Source organism: Miniopterus natalensis, chromosome 14 (genome assembly GCF_054644295.1).
Source record: "Miniopterus natalensis isolate mMinNat1 chromosome 14, mMinNat1.hap1, whole genome shotgun sequence".
In the NCBI taxonomy this organism is placed as follows: domain Eukaryota; kingdom Metazoa; phylum Chordata; class Mammalia; order Chiroptera; family Miniopteridae; genus Miniopterus; species Miniopterus natalensis.
Genome location: NC_142094.1, coordinates 14,557,258 through 14,567,429, shown reverse-complemented (window position 1 = coordinate 14,567,429; position 10,172 = coordinate 14,557,258). Strand labels below are relative to the sequence as shown.

At 40.9% G+C, this 10,172-nt stretch overlaps 1 pseudogene; it reads left to right on the top strand.

Moving 5' to 3' along the window:
* Positions 1 to 2,078: 2,078 nt before the first annotated feature.
* LOC107523872 (peptidyl-prolyl cis-trans isomerase A pseudogene) lies at positions 2,079 to 2,420 on the top strand (annotated as a pseudogene).
* The last annotated feature ends 7,752 nt before the right edge of the window (positions 2,421 to 10,172 follow it).

The following is a 10,172-nucleotide window of genomic DNA, read 5'->3' as shown; positions in this document are numbered from 1 at the left end:
GGGGAAAGAAAATCATCTAGGCTAGTGACTATATTTCAGGTGCTTGAAGTCATATTGGTTTATTCTAGTAAATGTTGTACACCTGGAACAGTAGCAGCATTTGTTCTGTCAAGTGATTAAGATTATGACAAACTGTTGTTATTTTCCAAAATCCATCTTTGCTTTTGGTTGAAAATAAATTACATGTGTGTATACATTTATATATATTATATATACACATATATAATTTTTACCTAATACTCACATTATTGAAGAATGATTTATAAAAGAAATTGACCTTATTAAAAATAAGTTAAATTGATGAGTTTGAGAAATGAATACACTTTTAATAACTAAGTGTCTTATCAAAATATAGAATCGTTCTAACATTCCAGAAATTCCTTTGGCAACCTTTTCAGTCTGCCCATGCCCACGAGAGGTAGCCAATGTTCTGATTTCTATCATAAATTAGTTTTGCCAGTTTTTGAGTTTTACATGAATAATATTATATAGTATGTTATCATTTGTATGCAGCTTATTTTGCTCAGCATAATGCATGTGAGATTCTCCCATGATGTTGCATTTCACAGGAGCTTACTATTTTTATTCCTGAGAAGTATTTTATTGTATAAATATATTACAACTGGCTAATTCATTCACCTGTTAATGGACGTTTGGACTATTTCCAATTTTTAATTCTTATTAATAAAGTATTCATGAAGGTTTTTGCATAAGTGTTTTGCATAAGAAATGTTATATTTCTCCAGGATAAAATATACGATTGAAATTGCTGGGTTATTAGGTTGGTGTATTGTGGCTCTAGCTCCAAATCTACACTTTTAGGGTCTGCTTTGTGATACCAGAGCTGGATCCTTTAGTCATTTCTGCTTTGTTAGCTGTGGCACGATGTTAGGCTTTGCCAGTAGAGGTTCCTGGAAGGATAATCCTAAGCCAGGGCAGAAGGGAGAGACTGTTTTTCCTTCTTCTGATAGGATCAGAATTCAGGGGACCTGTTAAGTGTTTGTTCTTGGCCTGCATCATCTGGCAAGTTCCTTTCCACGAGCAGCAGCCTTCACTGGTCAGCTGCGGGCTACACTCCTGACATCTTTCTTTGCCACCCAGCAATGTACTTATAGTTTAACTACATTCCACTTGCTCTGCCAAGTTCTTTAAAGCTGTGTTGCTGTGTCAACCACAGCCTCTTTAAAAAAGTCTGACTCTGCGCCATAGTACATGTGTGTGGGGAGGTGGTGGTGGTTCGCCAAGATCCCAAGTTCTTTCACTGTTCGTTCTCCCTCTGTCTGAGGTAGTAGCTGCCTGCTGCATTTCATGTTTAGGGACCCCTTAAAAACCTCTTTGAGCCCTTCTAATAATTAAATACCTTTAAACACTTATTCCTTAAGATATCTGCACCCCTATGTTCACTGCAGCATTATTTACCATAGGCAAGATATGGAAACAACCTGTGTCCTTCAATAAATGATTGGATAAAGGTGTGGTCCGCATGCACAATGGAATACTACTGAGCCACAAAAAGATGAAATATTGCTATTTTTGAAAACATGGATGGATCTTGAGAATATTAAGCTAAGTGAAATAAGTCAGGCCGAAAAGGACAAGAACCATATGATTTCAGCCATATGTGGGATATAAAACAAAGAGCAACAAATAAACAAACCACAAAAGCAAACAACCCCCCCCCCGCCCCCCAAGCTCATAGATAAAGTCAGTAGAATGATGATTACTGGAGGGAAAGTGAGTTGATGTACAGGCCCTTTAAGCGGAGCCCGTGGGACTCCAGGAGCCCCCCCCGCCTCACTCAGCCACAATCCCCACTGATTTTCACAGCCAGAAGTTATGGGGACTTCTCTTCGCAGTACTGGAACCCGTGGCTGGGTGGCCTGGTGTGGCACTGGGACTCCTGACTCTGAAGCTGAGATATCCCTCCAGATTTTTCACCTGAGTGTGAGACCAGCTCATTTTGCATCCCTGCCCCTCCTACCAGTCTCCACGTGGCTTCTTTCCCTTTATTTTTATTGTTGACACTATTGCAGATGTCCCAGTTTCACCTCCCTTGACACAGAATTATTCCAGGATTTATGTGCCAGGGTGGTGACTTCACATGCCACGATGGCACAGGCCGCAAGTCCATCTATGGGGAAAAATTTGAAGGTGAGAATTTCATCCTGAAGCACACGGGTCCCGGCACCTTGTCCATGGCAAATGCAGGACCTAACAAACAGTTCCCAGCTTTTCATCTTCACTGCCAAGACAGGCTGGCTGGGTGGCAGGCGTGTGGGTTTCGGCCAGGTGAAAGAGGCATGGATATTGTGAAGACCGTCGAGGGCTTGGGGTCCAAGAATGGCAAGCCCGGCAAGAAGGTCACCATTGCTGACTGTGGACAACGCTAATCAATTTGGCTTGTGTTTTTTCTTAACTACCAGACCATTCCTTCTGTAGCTCCCCCCCTCCCGCCCTGGCCATCACCAGGCCTTTTCTTTATATCCATAGTTATACAACTTCTGATCCGCTAGACTTCAGGTGGTTCTCAGTGATGGTTGTCTGCAGTTCAGTTGTAATTTTGATGCGGTCACGGGAGGAAGCAAGCACACCACTCACCTACTCCACCATCGTGACTGGGAGTCTCTTGATCTATTTTTTGTGTTATTTTCACATGCATTAGTTCTACAGCACTGAAAAAGGTCACATGCACTGCTGTTATTTTTGCTTTGAACATTTAGTTAAATCTTAAAGAACTCATGGGGGAAAAAAAAGAATTTTATATTGCCCTGCCCCGCCAAATTGATCATTTGGCAAGACCTTTACCCTTTTCTGTAGATCCAAATTTGTATTCTATTACCATTTTTTCTTTAGCCTGAAGAACTTTCTTTGCCATTTGTGATAGTGTGTTACATTGCTGATAAATTTTTCATTTTTGTTTATCTGAAAGTATTTCACCTTTATTTCTGAAGGATTTTCATGCTGGATGTGGAAATACAGATAGGGTGTTTTTTTTTTGTTTGCCTGTTTTCTTGTCTTTTAAAGACAAGAAACTGCCTTTGGTCTCCTTTGCTTCTGATGAGATGTCAGCCATTAGTCTCATTGCCTTTATGTAGTGTGTTTTTATTTTACTCCTAATTCTTGTAAGATTTTATTTTATGTTTAATATTTAGAAGTTGGATTAGGGTAAACCCATGGGTGGTTTCCTTTGCATTTACTGAGGCTTTTAGATAAGTGGATTGATGTTTTTAGCCAAATTCGTTAAAATTTCAGCAGTTCTTTCTTCAAATATGTTTATGCTTCATTCTCTCTCTAATATTCTTCTCAGGCTTAGATTTCATACACTAGCCTGCTTTCTCTTGTCCAAGAGGTCATTGTGACTCTGGCCATTTCTAATCTTTTATTACAGTGTGCATAAATTTGTTTTAATTTGCATAATTTCTGTTCACTTCAGGTTTACTAAGACTTCCTACTGTAGTGTTCAACCTGTTAAGCTTATTTAGTTAACTTTTTATTTCAAATTATAATGTTCAGTTCTATCTTTTCTTTTTGTTCCTTTTAAATATTGCCACATCTGTCTTGCTATTTTTCATCTTTTTATCTAGTATATTTACCTTTTCTTGGTATTTAAAAAATAGTTATGAAAGATATTTTAAATTGTCTCCTATAATTCCAACATCTGGGTCACATGGGAATCTGCTTTTATTGGCTACTTTCTCTTGATCATGGTTCACTGTCCCCTGCTCCTCATGACTAGTGAGTTCTTATTGTATCCTAAGGCATTTTAAATGATGTATTTTAGAGACTGGATTGTGTGGTTTTTAACCTTTGAAGAGTATTGAATTTTATTTTGGGAGGCAGTTAAATCTGATTTGATTCCATGGAGGCTTGGCTTTAGACCTTATTAAGGTAGGTCCTTATTCCTAAAACTTGACCATTTAGAGTTTTCCAGGGAAAGTCCAAGTTGTTTAGCAAGCCTCTCCTATTGCACGTCCTTTATCTTTCCTTAGTACCGAGTAACTGCTGAAAGCTCTGCTTAGTTCTACTCTTCATCTAGCTTTTGCTTTGCACCGGTAGTTTTTTGTTTTTTAGTGTTTTTTTTATTACATGTAATGTAGTTATCTATCTATTAAGGATATGAGGGAAATGTGTGCATAGGCTTTGTGGCTCCCTTCTATAGGATCTTCCTTCTCTGCCTTTCCCTACTCAATTTTCACACTCGGGAAGTCCTAAACTCTAACTTGACTCTGCAGCTTAACAAAACTCCTAACTGCTGCTTGACCTCTCATGCCCTGTGCACCACCCAACTGGATTCCCGCAGAGTAAGAGGGGTTAAATGCCAATCTCGCCTCATTGGCTCCAGTGGCCATTTTCTCTCTAGTGTATGGATGCTTTTAGTCAACTGGCTGTATCTTCCTACCGCTGCTGGTATTTTACAGATGTTTTCCTAGGGCTCATAATTGTTACTGACAGGGCTTCGCTCAATTCACCTTTCTTGAATCAAACTGTAGATTGAAAGCTGTCACCCTGTATCTTCTAAGTCACTTAAGTTGGAACCAGTTTCTGAATTTTTCCCCAAAGACATGGTGTTGTTTTAATTTAATATTTTTTTAGGCAAAGAAACAATAGAGAGATGTACTTGACCCTTCGGGCCACATCTTTTATGTATTCCAGTAGGCCCACCGTGAAATGTGCTCAGTTGAAATTTCTTTGACCATGTAACCTCAATAAGCCTCCACTCTTACCAGGCTAGTGTCATGAAATTCTGGATCTGCAGATATTAGTGCCAGCTCAGAACCAGTGAGTGTCCTAGAGTGTCAGTGTATTTCCCATTTTTCTCTCTCTTCTCCTCTTCCTTCTCCACAACGTTTCCCTCTGACCTGTTGGTTGAGGATCTGTAATCTATCGTGTTGCATTATATTGGTATAAACCGAACTTAGTTACTTAGTTTGGAGTGTTTTTCATTTTTTCAAGTCAAGCAGGACCTCAGTGGTCCCCAGTCAATCAACCCTTACCAAAGACCTTTGTGAGTTAGTCTGTTTTTCACTTCTAGTCTCACCCTGCTGCCTCGTGTGGTGCCCACACTCACATTAGACCTGAGTTACACTCTGCTGTTTCCTTTGGGAGCCATGACTCACCCGTCCTCAGGGAGGTAAAGGAACCTTTTTAAAAAGCAGCATCTAACCCGGCCGGGCGGGGCTCGGCGCTTGAGCGTCGACCTAGGATCCAGGCGATCGGGGTTTGATTCCCAGTCAAGGCACATGCCAGGGTTTAGGGCTCGATCCCCAGCAGGGGGCTTGCAGGAGGCAGCCGGTCAATGACTCTCTTGTCATTGATGTTTCTCTCTCTCTCTCTCCCTCTCCCTTCCTATCTCTGAAATCAATAAAGATATATTTAAAATAAAATAAAAATAAAATAAAAAGCAGCATCTCCCACCAACTTGCCATTCATGCAAAGAATAGCATTAAGTCACGGTCATGAATATTGACCTACCCTTCCCAATATGTATTTTTAATACTGGGTAAAGAAAGTGTCATCTATATACTATTGAAATTATATTCAGTGGGTGGATGAGTAGATTCTAAATGCTAAATCTACTCTAACATTCTTATCTCTTTAAGTTTTGGATTTCTTCTCTATATGAAGTTGATAAATTTATTAAAAGCATAACCACTCAACTGAGTGGTTCAATGGTTGAGCATCGATCTATGAAACAGAGACCTCTGTTCGATTCCCAGTCAAGGCACATGCCAGGGTTGAGGGCTCGATCCCCAGCAGGGGGTGTGCAGGAGGCAGCCGATCAATGACTCATCATTTATGTTTCTTTCTCTCCCTCTCCCTTTCTCTCTCTGAAATCAATAAAGATATATTAAAAAAAAAAAGGGCATATTAACCTTTAAAAAAATATGGGCCTAAGGTAAGTCTAAGTTTAGTCAAACAAGAGAAAAAATGTTATAACTAATCTCAGGCTCTTCAGCACACCAAGAGTGCTTGGTCACTGCACACATATTAATAAGTTCAGCCTGATACAAAAGAAACAGGACTTAGTATACTCAAGATTTCTACATTTAGAAATATATCTTATGAAAATAGTTACAAATACAGATATAATATTTATGTGTAAAATTCTCAGTTTAACTTTACTCATGAGTTAAATAGTGGAAACAACCTGCAACTTTAATTGGAAATTTGTTATATTAATTATGAAATAGACATATGATGAAATACAATGCCATAATTAAAAATAATATTTTTCAAGAAGTTATTTTAAGTCAAAAATCATATTATATTTAGGTCAAAAATTGTTATATTCAACTTTGAAGTGTCATTTACAAATAAAATAGCAGTAAATATATTATTTTTATATATTCTTAAAAATACATAAAACACTTCTGTATATTCTATAAGAAATAGATATTTTTAGTGAAAACATATTTAACATTATTAAATTAGAAAATTGAGCATGTCCCTGAAGGATGCATCTACTGTAATTTCCTGATGGACTCTGAGTAGTTTAGTGTGGCCAAAATTAAGAATTGTATTTACAATAGTGGAAGAAATGCATGAGCCGGTGGTGGAACCAGATGCTTGGTCAGAGCAAAGTGCACCATAAGCATCATGTATTTTAGTCTTTAACAGCACTGTTTCTCTCTATCTCTATCTTACTCATTTCTTCTTAAATTTTAGAGCCATCTACTATGGCTCTTTAAAAAATATATAGCTAATTTAGTTTATTTGCATATAAAATAGGAAGCATTTTTATATATTTGTTTTAATAATCAAAGAGTGAGACTATCTGAGTCTCCTGAAAAATGTGAAGGGATTAAGAAATACAACTTACCAGCTATAAAAATAGTCCCAGGGATGTAAAGTACAGCATAGGGAACATAGTCAGTAATATTGTAATAACTATGTGTAGTGCCAGGTGGGTGCTGGACTTATCAGGGGAATCACCTTGTAAATTTTATAAATGTCTAACCACTATGTTGTACACCTGAAACTGTGGTTGAAAACTTACAAAAATGTATTTTGAGAATACATTTTTCCTTCATTGTCAGTAAATAGTGATGTTACAGCTCTGGGTTTGTGTTCTAACTCTGCTCATAGCTAGCTGCATAAAATGTCAATGTTTTTAACATCTCACAACCTCAGGTTTTAAAAAATCTTATGGAAAAATTTATGGGTATCTGTTAACATTTTCAAAGGGTCAAATAGGATTATATATGGGAAGTGTTTTGTGAGGTCGAGTGTCATATGTATGTTACATTGCATATTATGAAACAGAAAATAAATTTCAGATGAGAAAATGCTTCTTTGAAATGGATTTTATTGACTATGTTTAGGTTTCTAGCATCCATAGACTGCCTGATACTGAAAGTCATTCTTAATTTTCTCTTTTCATCAATATGTTCATTTATCATTCAATCAATCAATTAATCATTCAGTGGTTCATTTATACATTAAAATTATTCATGGAGTGTCTACAGAGGACAATAGATATACTGCAATGGATTTCTGAAAGAGGAGCAAGTGGGAGAGAGGAGCCCTGGATATCAGATCAGCTTGCTGCTAAGTTGCTTTGAGGCCTTATAGCTCCTTAACTGCTTGCTAAAGCTGCTTTCTTCATCTGAAATGAAGGACACTGTTGGATGACTTCTAAAATTCCTCTCATCCCTGACCTTCTCTGAGCCTGCAGATCAGTCGTCACCTGATTTTGGAAGTGACTGGTTTGCGGCCACCATTCTCCTTCCCCATCCGGAAGCAGAGTCTGGATCTACTATGGCAGGAAGACAAAGGAGACAGCAGAGGGAGGCGTCCCTGACCTCTTCCAAGGTGTAGAGCGTATTTCTGATGACAAATATGTTGCTGGCAAGGTTAAAGAACAGGAGGAGAGTGACAGGAAAGCGAGAAAGAGAAAAGCAGACAGCCGGGAGTCTTGCTCCTTAACCTTGAAGGGGAACATAAGGTCCTCGATAAAGCAGCCCTTGTCCTGCACAAACTGTGGAACCCGGTGCTGCGTGCACCCAGCACCCACAGTGCAGCCGGCCTTCTGCGCTTCCCACGGCATAGCTCCCCTCCCACTCGCAGCTGCTCCCCCTGCGTGCTCCTGCCTCTAACGCAGGCCTGCTTGCCCCAGGCAGGGCGCCTTGAGCGGGGCCCCTCAGGATTCGGGGTAAGGCAGAATCATTGGGCAGGCTTCTCCAGCACCCGATTCGGGGCCCGGTCCTCGCGTGCTCTCATGCTGTGGGTCTGGGGCAGTGTCCTGCAAACTGAATGTCTGACACACACAGGAGGGCTCTGATGTAGCTGGTCCTTGGGCTAGACTTTGAGAAATACAACCTCAAATCAACCACCCAGGAGTCCTTTGACGGCACAAGAAAAACCTCAGCTTGTCCCAACATGTTCGTGAAATCACTTTCGCTCGGTGGAAAGGCGTGAATCGCATTTTAAAATTTTCCATTTTTATGGTGCAACACGTTATATCTGAAAGCTTTCACAAGCTGCTATATAACTGTAGTATTATATGGATGTCTATATATAGTTATATATATATATATATATATACACACAGAAATAATATACACCTTCCCAGAACATTAAGTTTATAGGTTAGAAATATAACATGTAACCAGCTATTTATGCAAAAGTGCCTGCCTGTGTTCACATGTTATATACATGAGACATTTAAATTTATAATGTCTTTTTGTTGGAAATGTGGTAATAGATACATAGAGCCCCTCATCTATTTGTAATATGCACACACATACATGGGAGGTATATATGTTTTATGAATTTCATAGTTACTGGTTATTTGATGCATAAAATTCATCACTTTCTGATTGATTGGTAGTCATTTGACAATCATTGTGCTTATTAAATGAGCATAGGAAGAAAGAAATCATGGAAAGATGAAAGGAAATAAAATTTATGAAGGTAGGGGTTTTCGAGATGGTAGCTCACTGATCAAGTAAACCACTGTCCTTGTCTTAGCAAAGCTCCTCCTCCAGCAGTAGAAAGTAAGCGTAACAACGCAAGCTTTTGCTGATGGGGTAGGATGCACCCAGACGTCAGACAGATAAAGAGGAAGCGGATTTTGCCTGGGAACTTGTTGAAAATGTCCCAGAAGTGGTGCCTTTTTGTCTGGTCCTTAACGATATATGTGCTGCACGGTAAGCGCCATCCAGGCCGAGGAGTCCAGTGGTGAGCAGGCCAAAATCTGTGACCTTGTGGAGCCTACGTTCCAATGGGGAAAATAAAATAAGAGACAGTCCAACAACAACAACAACAACAACACGATGCTCCCATTTGCTCCAGGCAGACGGGAAAACATGCACAAGAGCTCAATCCACAGCAACAGGATAATACTTCTGAGGGCCCAGACATTGCTCGTTTGCATGGAACATAGAGTCAAAGAGCGTTGAGAGGAATGGAGCTGGAGAGCTGGCCAGGAGACAGATGACGAGGGATCTTATAAGCCAAGATGAAGGTTAGAAAAGCGTTTACTCACAGCAGTGGTAAGTCAGCGAAAGGGATCATGTAGAAGACACCTGATCAGAGCGGTGGCACAGGCACAAGGTCATGTTGGCTGCTGTGAGGGGACTGGATTAGAGAGAAGAAAACTGTAGACATGAAGACCAGTGAGGGGAGCAATGCTGCGGTTTCGACATGAGAGCGAGTGGTGCTGTGGGGGCAGAGGGAGTGGTGCTGTGGGGGCAGAGGGAGTGGTGCTGTGGGGGCAGAGGGAGTGGTGCTCTGGGGGCAGAGAGAGTGGTGCTGTGGGGGCAGAGGGGGTGGTGCTGTGGGGGCAGAGGGAGTGGTGCTGTGGGGGCAGAGGGAGTGGTGCTGTGGGGGCAGAGGGGGTGGTGCTGTGGGGGCAGAGGGGGTGGTGCTGTGGGGGCAGAGGGAGTGGTGCTGTGGGGGCAGAGGGGGTGGTGCTGTGGGGGCAGAGGGGGTGGTGCTGTGGGGGCAGAGGGGGTGGTGCTGTGGGGGCAGAGGGGGTGGTGCTCTGGGGGCAGAGGGGGTGGTGCTTTGGGGGCAGAACGAATGCTGCATTTGGGTCAGATAGACACAGCTGGGTAAATGGCAGAATGTTTGGAAGGAGGGAAACTAAAGGTGAGAAAGAAGCCAAAGACAATCCTGTAATTCTGTTTTGGGGAATTGGAAGTAACATGTTTCTCTGCATTCTGTGAGCA